Below are 17,349 nucleotides of genomic sequence, written 5' to 3'. Positions count from 1 at the left end.
TAATTGCAATGTTTATATTTAGAATGTGAACATACTATTAGTGTGCTTTGCCACCTCTGTATAACCTACTTAGAATTTATCTTGCAGATACTGATTATTATTCACAGTACTTCAGGGAAAGAAAATACCACTCTTTCTACATACAGCAAGATTGAGAATCAAAACTCCTAACTTCAGAAATTGCAAGTGGAAGTAGAGATGACCACTGGGTTGCAATAGTGGATATAAAACTTAGTTTCTTACCCAATTCGGGCACAATTCATAAGCAAGACTGCAGCCCTGTGCTCCTTTTTTCTTTCATTTTTTCCCCTATTCTAACTTAAAATGTGAACTTTTGGTCACAGGTACCTTTTGAATAATCTTAACCTTTCCCTTGCCCTTGATAATTCATAGTTCTCAATTTTTTCACTTTTTCCATGCATGCTTTAGGTACCTACAGCTAGGTTCCTTTATCTTAGAGATTACTGCCTTATGTTTTCATTCTTTTCTCTTACAGGTGCTTACACCAAAGGTTAGTTCTATTTTCCTTTTCCCTCAAAAGTATCAAATGTTACAGATGATCTTTCCAAAGACAGTAAATGCCTTTCTAAATAAAAAACAAAAACCCAGAGAAGTAGTTTAAATTGTTTTCTCATTAGTCATGACTTTAGGTAAGGGTTTATTCTTCCATTTCATCTGCAAAAAATGTTCAGTATACTTATATTCCTTTATAAACTCAGAATTTTGAAGATCCAAAGGGGTCCCAGGTGTCAATTTGGTTACTCCCTGCTGCCTTTCATGTACGTAGGTTTGCCAAACTTCAGCATGTGTAGCCACACCAATAGTTCAATGATTATTTGGGTCCTAAATTGCTCACCTTCCTCCCATTCCTTCCTTTTTGTTTGTTTGTTGGTTTTTTATTTCCCCTCAGGAAACCTTTCATAAACTAATGGAAAGGATTACAAACTTTTTACCTTCAGTGAATTTATATAAGAGATCATTTCTCTGTAATTTTGAGGGGACACTGTGGTACACATACCGTGCAAATGGAATGTGATTAAAGTGCCTAACTCTCTGGGAAAGGAATCAGTCATTCAAATCTCTCCATGACTGCAGACAAAAGAGTCTTTCCTGTGGTCTGAGCAGGTTTGCATTTGTCTGCCTGAAAACCTGCTTCTTTCAGCGCTGCAAATATATGATTTTCCTTACAAATCTTGTTAAAACCTATTTTTACCATCACTGTAATAGTAAAACTACTACAAGTTTGCTACAGAACCTGTTCAGACTTGTAGGGAGGAAATGGAGAAGTCCTTTTGCCAGTAGTGGTTATTACTAATAAATAGTTCTGTATCGTCTCCTTTAGTCACATTACTTACAGTGCCTAAAAACGTGGGACTGCACTGAGGAGGAAGAATAACTAGTAAAGATAATTAGTACTGGTATGTGTTTTTCATTTGTTTTGTTTTGCTAAAGAAGTTCATGATCAGGCAAGCCCTATGAAGTAAACCAGCACCCTTTCATGCAAGAAATTCTGGCCTGTGACAAAGGAAGGGGGAAATTGTTCCACCCATCTGAAACAGTTCCTTCATATTATGGAAATAAAACCATTTGTATAATGAACAATCACACATCATGTGAATGTATCTACACATTTATATAGCAACTATCACACTTTTATTTGAATATGAGTATATTTAACTTTTTTTTAAAAGCATTTAAGTTACGATGAGTGTAGTGGCTGAATCAAAATGAGAATTTAAACACCAAGGATATAACATAGTTGCCTACATCCAAAACTGATTCTGTTGAGTCTTGCTGAGTTGATGCCTTGCTTCGGAAATGCATCGACGTAGCCTGTTCAAACGCTGAAATGCTGTTACTAGGGTGTCTAGAATTCTGCCCAGTCTGAGCAAGTTTGTGCCTAGCTTCTGCCAAAACTAGATTGAGATCTGGAAATAAGACGTTGCTTTGCCTACTTTTGCTGAGGAGCTTGTTCTGTTAAGCATTCTGAAAGTATATCTCACATATATGCAAAACTGCTCCCCTCACAAAAGTAAGTCATGGACAACTTTTCAGAAGAAAGTATGTTAGAGGAATGCTGTTTTATCCAGTAGGAGATCCTGAAACACCACTGTGCTGGACCAGCTATATGAAAACAGATAGTGATATTTTCTTCAGTTCAATGGCAGAATAAAGTAGCAATGCACTAGGACATATTTTTGTTCATTCTTTTTCCCAAACTGCTAGTTATGTATATTGACACTAACGCATCTCATTTTGAATACTCAAGATAGCATGCAGGTTAGAGCAGTCACCCAGCCAATGGGATATCCAGAATTTTTGATCTTGATTGTATGGAAGGAGTTCTCATTCTAGCCCCCTGTCTTTAAATTACTGAAGGCAGTTGCAGGACATTCTCCCATACTGTGCATTCCTACTTCACAAACACTCCACTTTTACTGTGCCCAGAAAATGAGGTGTTTACTATGTTGCTCTGTAGAATGCTGCAAAAGTTGTATAAATTAAATAATAGTATGAGTCATATTACATACAATTTATGATACGCAACTACAGTGTGTTTTTACAAATTTTACCAAGCTTCTGCAAAAGGTAGTGTGAATATGTGAACTTTATACAATTCATTGTTGTCAAACAGAGTAATAAACCCCATCTGTTGCTACCAACTTCATAGAACTAAACTATCTCAACAAGGAGTTCTCAGTCAGATAAATGTAAAATTTCTGTGATAAAATTCCCCCCCCCGTATTTAGAATATTTAAAAGATTTTTAAAGTGAAATTGCATATGTCTCTTTTAAGACACACTCATCTAATGCATGAACACAATAAATATTTTATTTCAAAATTTTTGAATTTCTGTTTGGTTTCATGTTAGTTTCTTCATATTCAAGATTAAGGAATTGCCAAGAAAAAAGAAACAGGTAAATCTTCCTTTAGTCAAAGGCATCGAAATGAGAATGATGCCAGGCTTAAGAGTCCATTGTAACTTCATTGATTTAGTGTAAAGTTTTCCACATGTTCCAGTTTATGTGGGCTTCAGTCTTAGAAAGGTGTGGTTCATTCTAACTCGATCCAAATCCAGGCTGCCACAATTCTGTTGTCCTCCTCCCTCTCTCATCAGCAGTCCCACCCACGCCCTTGCTTTTGCATTTGACATTCAGGTAGCTTCCTGGTGAGCCAGTTCAGGAATTAATTCAGGGATTTATTTATTCGATACAGTTATTAGGGTTTCTAGCCAAATCACTTCCCCAAACCTTGCCGTGTACAAGTTTTTAGGGCATTTAGTGCCCTAATCACTTAGCTGTGGGGAATTCTGAGCCAGATTGCATTTCCATCAAGCTGGTTCAGCTTCATCCACCACTTGTTTTTGCTTATGCCTTTGGTATCCATCCCATTGTCCCTTGAAAAAAAAAAAAATCAGCGCTTTGAATACTTCATGGATGTACATGGTTGCAGCTGAGGTTGGTGTTTCCCATTAACAGTTTTTAATGGGACCTTCATTCAGAAGTCTTTTCCAGCCTAAATGATTTTATGTTCCGGATGAATAAATCACTTCACAGTGGCATTAAGGCTGGCCATAAAACCAGAGGAATGAGATGGACACCTTGTTTAGATTGTTAGGATTTCTGGTATCCTGGATTCCTTTCTTTCCCTAGCTCTTTCAAGAAATATGCAGTTAAATTTAACTCAGTTTGGCTCTAGGCAAGAGGTTGGCAGTCTCTTTCTTACCTCTATAGCACTTAAAATCAGCTAAAATTTGACCCTTTTTTGCTCAAAGTTTAAGCAAATCCCTACAAACCTTCGGAGTTTATCTCTAAAACAAAGATGACATCGCAGCCCCCAAACTTTTACAGATAGTATACAAAAATGTTTTATAAATATTTATATTCATGGCTAAATGTAAGCAAATCTCAAGGGTTTTAATTAAAAACAAAGTCCTTACAGGCATGATAGCTACATCTTTAGAATTGGAATGGAACTGTGAAAAGAAAGGACATTATCAGTTAAATCCAGAAACATTAATCATGCCTTTATTATCTGTGACTGATATATTCTGCTGTGAAGTAATATGTTTTTAATCTTCTCTTAGTGAGGATTAATTAAAGTATTTTAAATTCTTTAAATTAATTCTGCAATGTCACAATTACAACTGTAACACTTCAAGCTGGCCTAATTTATACTTTTATCTCTTACTATATAATAAAATTCTTATAGTAACATGAGCTAAGGCAGATAGAAAAGCCTTCAGAATAGTTCTACTGATACACTTACAGTCTGATTACTACTGAGGGTGAAGAAATAGATTTTAGATTTCTTAGAATTTTTGTGCTTTTACATGTGAAATGAAATTTATGTATGATATTCAAAGTCTTTTTCTGCTAAACAAATACCTGTTTTGCTGAACAAATATAAAGTGATTCATTCCTCTGTTTACAGTTCAGTTCATGAACTGTTCAGTATATGAGAGTCATTGCAGACTCATTAAGCAAAGTATTTAAGCATCTACTTTATTTCTGTTAGTTTTAGGCAAGTAACTACATTCTGTTAAAGCCAATGGAATTAGTCAGAAGATGCAATGTTTCAATAACTTCAGTTACGTGAGTTTGCATGAATACCTAAAGTTGTGCATGCACTTACGTGCTTTTATGGATGGGAGTATAAACCAGAAGCATGACAGCAGTAAAACTGAGAGGGAATCCAATTTCAAATATAAAATGAAAATACATTTTCTTAGGCATCTTGCTCATTTAATTATGAACTTCAGAAAAATAAAAAGGTCTCATTGTGGCATTTAGGAAGAGTCAAGTTAATATATGGTCATTATAGGTTATACTCAAGCATATATACTAAATAGCTGGTCAAAATAGCTCCTGAAGGAGAAGAAGGATAGTTTATTATCAGGGGCTTTTACATGTGAATTCATTTATTGCTATCATATTTTTTTCTACTTTACAGTACATTTTATTTTTTTTTAATTCTATATTGCTTAGATGTAGTATAAAATCTGTGAAGTAGTCAACATAAATATAGAATGCAGTTAATGTTAGACAATACAGAATATGAATGTGGCTGAATTCAGCAACGTATGAGCAGTCCAATAGTTCATTGATCTTGCAAAATAACTAATTACATAACTCCCCTACTATACTTAGCAGCTGATCTCTGGCCTTTGAGTCAACTTTGTGTGTGTTCTCTAGCTGGAGAGGATCACTCATTCATAGTTCTGTTAAGGATGAAAACTTTTAGAAAACCAAGTTTGGTACACAGTCATTCTTCTATCCAAGTTTCAGACACTGATGTAATTTTACAAATTCTATACAGATGAAATTAGGATTACTTAATTAAATTTAAAATCCAACAGTTCAAATTCAAGGTTGCTGCATTCAACTGATGCACTGTCAATGCAGTTCCCTGCAAGTCTGAGGAGAATGAAGAAGACAGTGGCTTGAATCAGGAAAAATTTTTTTAGGAAGAAGAGGTGCTTTAAATTATCTAAAACTAATTGCAAGCATTCTTTGCCACCTTTGAGCTTAATATATATAGGGATCAGATCTTAGCCATTGTGAGGTAGAGAAGTTATTCTCATCATTAACAAATTCACTTTATCAAACTTTGTACCCAGTGTTTTGTAAAATTTCTCAACATGTTTATCTATTTTTACCATTATTACTTTTCATCATTCACTCATCTACTTCTCATAGGCATTAAGATGTTTCTATGATGGCAGAGACTTTGCATTAGGTATAATCTACATGCACTTTGGATTGATTGGTTTGTTTGCTGTGATGAGTAATGGCATACTCCAAGTATTGAAAAAATGGTTGCTTAGACACTGATTCAAACCTAGTGAAAATTAACGTGAATTGTGTGCTTTCTGATGTCCAAGATTAGTAGATAATATATATAAAAAAGTATTTATTTTGTAAAATAATAAATAATTTGGGGGAGTCTCAGATTAGAGGAGAAGGACCTTTGTTGATGCTTCCATCCATTTAGTAAATTTCTCAAGAAGTATTTTGTGTTTATTTGCATTTCCGATTATGTTTATATGTATATATGAAAGAATATGACCATTTTCATTTGTATTAACAATCACTGTGATTATTGTAACTTGGAATCCAGTTTTACACATTAGCATTTCAACATGTCAAGTATTTTCCTTACCATTAATACAGGCAGTTCTTGTAACACCTGAAGTTTGTCTGAAATGTTGTGAATGTCTTTTTGCGTGTATGTGGACATTCCTCTTGTGCAGAAGGCTTTCACTGGTTGTGTAGCTTTTTTTCCTGTTTTGTAATATTTGCAGGGAAAGGAAACCGCAGGTAGAAAAATGGTTAGGAGATTGTACTGGAACTGCGGGTAACCTTTTGTAGCTGCTGCTGTCCTTTATAAATGTCAGAGGCAATCCTGTTCATGTTGAAAACAAAAAGTTTTGCTCTTGGTTTCACTGGGCTCACCACTGGGGCATGCAATTGACTGCTAATCAAGCACAATACAGAGCAAGAGAGTCATTAGTTGTCTCATTCTCTCTCATAAGTTTTCCATTGGAATTAATTGTGAGGTTTTGTTTTCAGTCGTGGCTTGTCTCTTCACAGTCCTCAGCTGCTCCAGATGGGCTTCACAAGGCAAACACTTGGGTCCACAGCCTCTGCTGAATATCCTGCTTCTCTTTCTCTTGCCATGCTTGAGAAGGGAACACAGCAATTCCCTAGAACCCCTGTTCCTTTTGATCTGGTACTGAAATACTGAGATACTGCTCTCAGATATGCCTGTACATATCTGCTACTTATTAACTCGAAATAGAAGGGGAAAAGCGCGGGAGAGGATGAAACCCATAACAGTGCTCTTTCTGCACTTATTTCAGAATGAATTTTAAAATTATTTAATCAAATTATTTTCATTTTGAACTGCTCTATTTTAATTCTATTTCCTGTATATTTGTCATTAAAACCACACAGACACATGCAATTTATTTTACTAAAAAAACTCTGACTACATATTTTTTATTTAAAAAGAATTAACTCTGTTGTTAACTTGTGCTGTGTTTAACTACTTGATAGGTTCTGTGACATGAGGATAAGGGTTTGATCTGTGTTTGGTTACTCCTTCTTTGTGCCTGTTATTCTTCAGATACTTTACTGCCTTAACCGCTTTATCACTGGTGCTGCTTTCATGTTATAAGAAGCTGTTCTCCTCATGTTTATGTACTGTGGGTTTCTTATCTGCTTCTGTTTTTACACACCCTTTCATCAGACAGCCAAACAGTCTCCTTGCTTAGAACAAGGTTCATATCTCCCGGTGACGCTTATACAGCTGTGAAGGTTACTACTCAAAAATGAGTAGAAAACTCTGCCAGATGGCTTCACTTTTTTCACATTCTCCATTAAAAAAAGTTACCAGAAAGAGGAATTATAGGAAAGTATATGAAAAATTAAAAATGTAAATAATTAGTAATATCAAACATATAGGTCAAGGAGAAAGGGCATTTTGTGTTGGAAAAGCCAGTGCCATGTAGGGTGGGTAGGGTAGTAGGAGTCAGGAGCAGCACTTCCAGGTGGCACGGCTAAGGAGGATGTCTGCTGAGGATTTCTGAGCCCTGGAGAAAGCCTTTTGAAAGAGAGTGTTGGTAGGATTTCCTTTTTCAGCTTCCTTCTGAATGTCTACTGAGGGTAACAGCACATTTACATTTCACTGGGGCTTGAGAAGCCCAGTCTATAGAAACTGCTGAAGAGAGAAACTGCATCTGAACATACCACGGTTCATTACGTGACTTTCCTGGCCAGTTCTGTACATTTCAAAGCCCATAGGTGAAATGGGCAATAAATGCACATGTGTTAGCATGTGACTATATGCATCTGATTCTAAAATTAATGGGAGAAAGATGAAGTTCCTTAGCAATTATTTAGCAGGGTTCATTGATTGTTTTTAGTATCTGCATTTTAGCAGCTGGAACTTGGGGAATATCGAAAAGAAGAAAATTACTGTATTTCGAAAAGAAATGTAGGCAAGGGGATACAGGGATTTCACAAAGAAATAGTGGTTAACAGACAGAATTGCTTCCCTAAAAATGCAGAGGTACAAGTTTTAGGGTACAAGTGGCTAGGAGAGAAGCTGGTGAGGTGTTTCTGAATGAGCATATGGCCTTTAGGCTGGACAGCTGACAACAAAACTGTTCTGTCAGTGGTAATCTGACTGTACTAACCTATTCCCCCAGTGGACTTCACACAGGAAGAGTGAAGATCTTAATGAAGAGGTGTGCATGAGGTTTTCAGACGCTAGGAATTTAAAATTAAAAATATTAATTAAAATACAACTTAAAATATTGTGATGGTGTTACAGATAGAAGAGTATCAAGTCTAAATTAGAAGATGGAGACATCAAACATTTCTACAAGTTTATTCAGTACTCTTCTACTTTGTTATTTGGGATGAAGTAACTTTTACACGACTGTTGGGAGATTTTCCATTCACTATAAATATTCCAGATCTTTAAATCTGTAGTGTGCTGTTCTACTAAAATCCATTTTTGCTATTTGATGGAAAAAGATAAACCCAAAGATGACTTGTGCATTTGAGAAGAAATGTGAGAATACTTGGGGTTATTATTTCTGAGATTCAGTGAGAAGTGGTTTTTCACTAGCTGACTTCAAAAGCACAATAATAGCATTTATTTGGCAATATTACAAATATGCATATCCTAATCTCATTACATCATAGATTATTTAAAATTCTTAAAAAATCAGTAGTTATTTGCTAAACATAACATGACAACTTTGATATTTGTTCAAAGTGTTTTTGACAGAAAGGTTTTAACTTTAGATAAGGTATCAAAGTTTGACAATTTATTCTTCCCAGCCACATTCAGGGATTTTGAGAAGACTAAAATCTTTAATGAGTTTTAATGGAATCAGATGGCAGCTTGAAGTTTTTATTGGATAAGTCCATCTAAAATGTATTTCTTAGTTTGGTCTTGTTTTATGAAAGCAATTATATTTGTGTTTCAGTTTGAGCTTGTTTATGATTTGAAGTCAGTAGGAACAAAATAAATGTTTAAGTGCTTTGTTGACTAACAAAAAATTAGCACATACTTAGCAGAAAATGCTTTACTAGATTGAAACTCTTTTAATTTGTATGTTTTCTCCAGTTTGATGAGAGTAGAATGAAGTAAGAAAACAAAAAGTACCCTTTGATCTCACTGAACCATATAAAATACAGACATGGCTCTCTAGGAACCTATTCTACCAAATCAGGCCAATTCAGCAGAATGAAGCTTCAAACTCCATATTCTTATTAAATGTAACACTAATTTCAGTGGGTGTGAAATTGTTTTTCTGCTAATGCAAAAAGCATGAAATAAGCACTGAGCAAGGAATACCTCATGGAAATAAAGTACCACACTGATGATTTCTGACAGTGGGTAATGATTTGAGAAAGGGAAAAGGTATTCCTTTGACACAAGCTTGCTGCAAACTAAAAAAAAATCACTTTCTAGTATTTCTTTAGCACCCCAATTTATTCTCTTCTGAAGGTGTACTAAATTTCTATTTCACAAAGCAGTAAAAGTGTTGAAAGTGAAGATATGAATGCAAAGGAAATATGATATTAAAAATGTAAGTTTTTGTGGTTTTATACATTTGATGAAAATATGAATTAATTTCTTGCCAAATGAACCTTAAAGTGCAGTGCAGAAATAAAAGACTACCAAATGATACGTCACTGACACATGTAAACATGCATATCTGTGCTAAGGCCTTCGAAGTAATTAAAATTATTTCTTTTAGTTCACACATGTTAATATAATCTAAAGGCCCAGTTCTCTGTTATTACAGAAATAATGTAAGTTGACACTAGAAGTGGTTATTCATTAGGCATTTCAAACTACAACAGCAATGATAAAAACATCCTGAAAATCTTATTCTTTGTATGAGATGAAGATCTACCTCAGTTCTGAGAAGTGTTTCTGCTGAAGCTGTGACAATCAGTCAAGGCCGTGAGAATGCCTACTCTGTGGTGAAACCTCATAAGTTCTAAGGAGGGGATTATTTTAAGATGGGGAAAACTGTATGACCCTTGAAGGCCTTCAAGGCCTCTTGCTATATACCACAGAAAGATTTCTGGTGATTTCTGTTTGCTTTTTATGTGGCTCCAAAACCCAAGTGAAATTATTAATTTACAATTTTATTCTTTAGATTTAGCTTTTGTAAAATGTAAATATGAACATTATACCACCTTTTTCAGTCTAATTCAGTATTCTTGTTTTATTCAAAGCGTATGCTAGTGAAAATCAAACATTTTTTAAATGGTTCATTTACTGAACTCAGGGAACTTTAAAACTAGATTAGAATCACAATTTAAATTGCCATGTTTTAGTTTGAAACAAAATCTTTCAAATTTAAACCAAACATTGCTTAAGGGTCTAATATTTTTCTTCTGAAGACACATTTGTTAATTACTTCAGTAACTCAGCATATAATTACAATGTAAAATGCCATGGTGTATCTTTTTGAAATCTCATAGAAAATGGAATTTTTTCACTGTTTAAATTTTGAGAACAGGCACATTTATTCAATATAGCAAACAGTTTTCTGAAAAAAAATTCCTTTTCAATGAGTGCAGGGGAATTACCTGGTTTTTATTTTCCCTCTGCAAAATTCTCTTTGTTTCTTCCTGAAGGACTTGGCCATTTCTGTGGCATAAAGAGAAGAGAGAATGAGCACTGCTAACTACACTAAAGTAATATTGAAACTAGAGTTGCAGAGGCCATTGCACTGAGTGAGGAACTAATAATCATCCTTGAGTGAGTGTAGGTGAGAGAAGGCAAGGGCAAGTGTGGTGTGGGCAAAGGTGAGAATTTACCTTCGATATGCAAAATAGTAGTATACAAAATCAAGATGAAAATGAAGGTTCCTTATCACCTCAGCCACTGGGATACAATGAGATTCTGGCCAAGCCAGCAGTCCTCAGCTGATTGTTTTTTTTTCCCTCAGTCCCTTGCACTTGTCCCTTCAGTTATGCAACCATCCAGTGAAGAGTCCTTACTAAGATGATGTCATGGAAAGAGAGGACTTTCTCCAGCCTCACCAGTTCCTTGTTTTGGGTCACTACACAGTTAAAAAAATAGCTCTCCCATAAAAATTGAAGAGGTGATCAGGAAAAGAGGAGGTATATGAGTCCACATAAAACAATGACCTCACTGACTTATTTTTGTCAAACTACATCTTGCCATTGATTCGCTACAGAATATAGTGGAGTCAGAACACTTCTATTTCCTACTGAATCTAGATATAATCTAAAGCTCAAGAAACTTCTCCTAAAAACAGGACATTTGCTCAGCTTCAGTTAATTATGAAATTGGGTTTTGTACCTAAGTAATATGTTTCATCAAAATTAATAAGAATAGTCAGAAAAGACAGGAAGATAATGAAACCTGTCTTTACTAATTTCTAGCATTCTTAAGACTGCATTCATAATTGAATTGTAAACTGTAGTCTTTGATGATAAACTACATGGGTTTAATCCAAGTGATTTCTTTTGCATTCCTATTTCTTTTGCATTCCTATAGCACATTCACTACCTTTAATAACATAGATATATCTTTTACTGTTGTCTTTTTTATTATTATTATTTTAGTCTTATCGTTACAGGTATCTGGGAAGAACCAAATTTTCATGCAATTGAAAAAGAAATCTCACATTTTAACGTCTATTTGTTTGTATTATCCCATTAGAGCCAAATTCAACCCAAGATCTCCCCAATCTTGACTTCTTTTTATTATTCATAGTTGTTTATTAACTTCCTTTGAAATACATTGCCATAAATGTTGGACAGATCCCCATATGAATTTCTCAACAGTTATTATCAAGGTGCTATTATCTTTTCTGGTTTTTTTGACATTTTTCATTCCTTTTCCTGTTATTTCACATCTTGGTCTTTAGCAATCTTTTTTGTTCTGTAATTGCATCTCACCATTTATAACAGAACACAATATGATATATATGAAATCTGCCATGGCTGTTGGATTGAGGACTAAACCCTGTGCTACCATACAATACATCTGAACTTAACGGTGTTATGTTTTGTTCTTCCCCATGACATATTTAACATTTTTATTTCTCCATATTGCTCCATATCTTTCATCTCTTTTCTCATTCTGGAATGCAAACAGTTTATTCTAGAGCTCTCACTACTTTCTGTTGTTTTGTAGCCTACAAACTTACATATCCTGCATTCTCTCTGGTTTTCAGTTCTGTAAAGCTTAAATATTTTTGTCATATTTCACTCATTCTCATTCACGACTGTCTTTGCTTCTGCTATTTTAGATTTATTTCACCTTTTGTAGCAGCATTTGTGTCTATGTCATGCATATGTCTCTTTAAAATGTATTGATGTAACACTAATGATTCAATATTTTGCTTATTTTTCAGGAATATAAATATTTAACAGATCTTCTATGCCATGGCCCTTCTCTGTCCTTCTCATTAATTTCACATATGTTTACTTTATCAACTGAACCCTTATTTTTTTCAAAATATGTTTGGCAAAAATTCTATTTGAGTGATTAATGGGTTGATTAATTATTGCTATGATTGATGATAAATGAGCATAAAGTAAATACAGCAGCTGGATTTCCCTAAAAAGGATAGCAAATAAGGAAAAAGTTAGACTTTGTTTTTACTGTGAAGGGTAAAATAGAGTCCATAGTTATCCTTAATTAGACTTTTGGAAGCAGTGAAGACATACAAGTACTCAGCTGTCAGGGCTTTTTAACTGTGCAATGACTGCTAGTGCAGCAATGCTGCTTCTGTGTTGTACCTGGTAAATATATTAGTGCTACTGGGCCCTGTAGTTGTGACCTTAGTTTGGGAACGTTTTTAAGAAAACATCAGTGAAGACTGTATGGAAATAAAAATTCAACTGAAGAGTAGAAATATGCTGACAGAATATGATATAAGCTATGTAAGTTATTATAAAGTCTGCTGGTTTAGCTGGATCTTGTAGCTCAAGGTATCCCTTTCCATCTCTGGCCTCACTGTGCTCTTCACAGCAATACTGGAGTCACCTCACTGCTAAGCTTTGTCTGGCAAAAGACCCTGGAGAAAAGCCCCGCAGAGAAGATGTAAAAAACGAAGATAATTAGTTTCAGGATTCCTAATCTTATTTTCATGTTAAGAATAGCCCTGAGTTTTTATCCCTGCATCACTAGCTCTAGAAAATGGGCTACTCAATAATTATTTCTTCTTCTCTACGTGATTCTTCTGACCATGACATTTCTGTACCAACTTAAGAAGGCTGGATGATACCAGTGGGGCAACGAAACCAGTCTTCTGCATTGCAGGGGAAAGAAATATTCATGCCAGGTCTCCTCCCAGGTTTACTCTCAAAAGAAATCAGGCAGTTTTAGAGTTTCAGAAATAATCCTTGCCTTGAATAATGGAAGATTCACAGATCAAATTATGTATGTCCTGATTCTAGAAGTGTTCTTCACTGTTTGTGAGAACTGCTAATTGACAAGCAGAATTCACCTCTTGTGCAAGATTTTCTGACACATCTTCCATAGGGCTATAAGCAGCACTGGGCAGTTTAATGCTGTCTAGCAGATTCCCAGGTCCTTATTAATGTGAGAATGAGGCATGCTACATCAAATTGCTCACTTGAGAACAAGTCTTTTGATCTTTCTTAGCATTTATAACTAGAACTTAAAAGTGAAACTGACTTAGGCAGCTGCAAGAGTATGTTCCACACACTTTCTGTATTATTTCTAATTAGATGTTCTTTCCCCAAAACTTTTTTCTTTTAACTAGCATTTAGCTTTTACATTCTTCTAATTATGTTCTTCTGACTCTATGTTCTGTTCCATTACCTATTTTGCTCTATTTTTGTACTTATTATAGAGTCTTGATCGATTTTAAGGCCATTGTTACTGTTTTGGATTGCAGTAGAGAGCAGATGTGGATAAATGAAGTGGGCATGACAGTGGCTGTACAAATGTTTTCGTCTGTTGTCCAGAACTTGTCTTCTCTTCTGGTTTTCCCAGGAAATAAGTTATTGTTTTAACATAATTATACTAAAATAGTGCTTTATGTTAATTTTTTTCTGAGGATTTTTTTTAATGCTGTCTATACTTAAGACTGAAAGTTTGTTTTTGGATCCTTAGTTAAGGTCTGAGTTTTGTTGATCCTCTGTGTCTGTTAATTTCATCCAAGACAGTTGCTGCATACCCTATGAAATCAGAAAATCATACTATTGCTCTCCCTACGTGGACATAGGAAACCATATTTATATTTGATTGAATTGAAAAATCTCATACATTTTATTTTTACAGTTTCAGGGAGGATTCACTTTGGTTTTAAGGTTTTAAGGATGTGTCCTTATTTGAAAGGACAGAGATTGTCCTATACATTACTCACTGGAATTAATTAAGAGTGATAGTCACAAAAATTCCATGTGTCTATCATACTGCTTAAGCTTTCAAATTTTATCCGAATTGTCCTTTTTTCAAATTAGATAAAATAATACAGATTTTTTTTTTCTGCTGTACCTTCTGCAACCGCACTTGTCTATCTTGCACTGGCCTTTTTAGCCATCAGCATGCTTGTAGCAAGCGTGGGTAGAGCCCTTCTCAAATCTTCATTTGCAAAACCTAGCCATGATGATGATGATGATGACAGATATTTTTATCATCCTGGTCATTCAACAAATCATGAATAGCATTTTCTACTAAATCTTACACTGATAAGCTACTCATGTTTTTTAAAAATATTCCTTAGATACCTTTCTTTCCATTATTTGCTATATTTGTATTCATGTTTGATCATGTATACAATTCTAGGACATGCTAGACCTTTAATTTATGTACTTTTTGCCAGATGATTCCATGGTCCTTAGCATGCCTTCGCATTGCTACTATAATTAGTCACCATGTAATCTAGAGTCTAATAATCATATATAAATTCCCTACTAATTACACTATAATCTACTATTTGTTGATTAGAAGAGCATGAGATGAGTATTTCTACTATTATTAATCTCAATTTACATGATAATTATAGGGCTGTTACAGATTTTTCTTGTTTACTCTCTTGGCTATGCACCGTGGCCTTTTGTTGTGTTAATAAAATACGGCCTTTTTTTATGTTCATCTATTTTAATCCGTACTCAGCCAGCTTCTCCTCACATGCACTTCTAGCCTGCATTGTTCTTGGGCTGGCACACATGCAGGTCACTACAATAGGTCATTCTTTGTTTTCCCTGAAAAGTACCCAGACAAGTTTTGAGGCTTCAGGATATAAGTCAATGTTTATGTGAAATAGTTACAATGCTCATGTAACTCAATGCTCAGTTTAAATATAGGGTGAAACCCTGCCCATGCTGAAGGAAAAATACAGGGAACTGTTGTTCTGTGAAGCAGGAATGTACACATACCTGCTCTGAAGTTGAGGAGGAGGCAGTGTGGTTGGATACTTGGGTGAAGATGAAAGGGAAAAAGAATAAGGTTAATTTAATGGTAAGGATTTACTATAAACTGCCAAACAGAAGGAGTAGGTGTGGATGAGGCTATTTTTGTGTAGCTACGTAATGCATCAAAATAGCAGGGTTGTGGGAGATGGCTTTAATTAAGTTTGTATCTTTGAAAGAATAATTTTGCTTTTCACATGAGGAATAACAGGTAGTCGGACACAATATTTTCATTTGAATAAATGGTTGGTAGTAGCAGTTTTAGGTGTGATTCTAACTAGCTAGATAATGCTACTTCAAAATTCAAAGACAGGAGACATGTCGATTATTATGATGCATGAAAATTATCGTGCATTTGGGATTCTAGGAAGAGCATGTGTGTATGGAAGAGGATGATAAAGACAGATAGAAGTATATTTCAGCAAGGGAGACTTTGCAAATTTAGACTGTTGTTAGGTAGGGTCCATGGGAAGATAGAATGAAACAAGGATAACTATCAGAGTAGAAAATTATAACTTTTAATTAAAGAATTAATTAAACTTTGGAACAGCAAAACATCTCAATTAAAAAAAACCTAAGAAATTACTGAATATGATACAGTATAGAAATTATCTGAATACAGTAAGATGAAATTTAGTAAAGAAAAATGCATATTAAGGCACTAGGGAACAACAACAAAAAAAATCAATCAAACATAAAAAAACCCAAAACAAGCAAAAAACCAGCAAATACAAAATGAGGAATTATTCCTTAGGCAGAAGAATTGCAGAAAAGGATTTTGGAGAGATTGCATACAGCAACATAATAAATGTAAATCAAGAGTTTGATGTGGTTAAAAAAATCAAATTTCATTCTAGGGGGTATTAAAAGATGTGTTGTACATAAAACAGATAGTAATTGTTCTGCCTTTTTTTCTGGATCTAGTGAGGCCTCAGCAAAAATTATGTGTCTAATTTTAGGAATTGCTCTCTATGAATGATGTGGGCAACTTAGAATGAGTTCAGAGTAGTGCTAGAAATGCCAAAGGATTTAGACAGCATGATCTCTGAGGACAGTTTAAAAGCACTGAGTTTACTTAGTTTAGAAAAATAAGACTTAAAAGAAAAATACTCCAGTATATACAGGCTGTTACGTAGTGGTTTTCACCTATCTTCCATGCCCACCAGAGGATGAGGACAACAAGATTGGCTGAATTTGCAACATGAGAGGCTTAAGTTAAATGGAAAAAGATAATTAAAAAACTTTGATAACTAATAACAGGAACAAGCTGCTTAGTGTAAAAATAGTATTTCTATTTTTGGAGGCTTTTCAAGAGAGAGTAGGAAACCCTCTATTAAGAATGGTCTAGGCTGCTTCAGCAAAGAGAGATGGACTCAGTAACTTTTTGCTCTTACATCTCATTCTAACATTTCCAGTTTTGGTGGGTTTTTTTGTGTGTTTTTTGTTTGGGTTTTTGTTGTTGTTTTGGTTTGGTTTGTTTGTTTGTTTGTTTTTATGTTTGTTTTAATGGCAGTAACACCTTGGACTTTAGGGTGTTTTACCCCTTGAATGAGATTTATGTGGTAAAGAGTGGAGCTACAAACTAGCTCCAAAACATGGAATATGAGTGACATTTATGCCTCCTTTCCTCTTAGCAGTTTTTATACTGGATCATGGGATTTAGTGTATGATCCCCAGAAACGAGATAATCGGAGTGTGTTCTATGAAATCACATTACTCAGTTATGTCATGGTGTTTGAAAATTTTTTAAATTATGGAAGTTCAGATTGATGCTAACAATGTAAAATAAGAAAATTTCCACTTGAGAGCCGTCTTTCAGATTCAAATTATAAATTACTCATTCAAATAAACTTTTATCCCTGTGGGTGATACATTATCAATCTTACTTGAATCATT

This window comes from Empidonax traillii, unplaced genomic scaffold (assembly GCF_003031625.1).
Source record: "Empidonax traillii isolate 1590-97213 ecotype Southwest subspecies unplaced genomic scaffold, ASM303162v1 scaffold849:size447321, whole genome shotgun sequence".
Classification (NCBI taxonomy): Eukaryota; Metazoa; Chordata; class Aves; order Passeriformes; family Tyrannidae; genus Empidonax; species Empidonax traillii.
Note: the sequence above shows the minus strand (reverse complement) of the source record.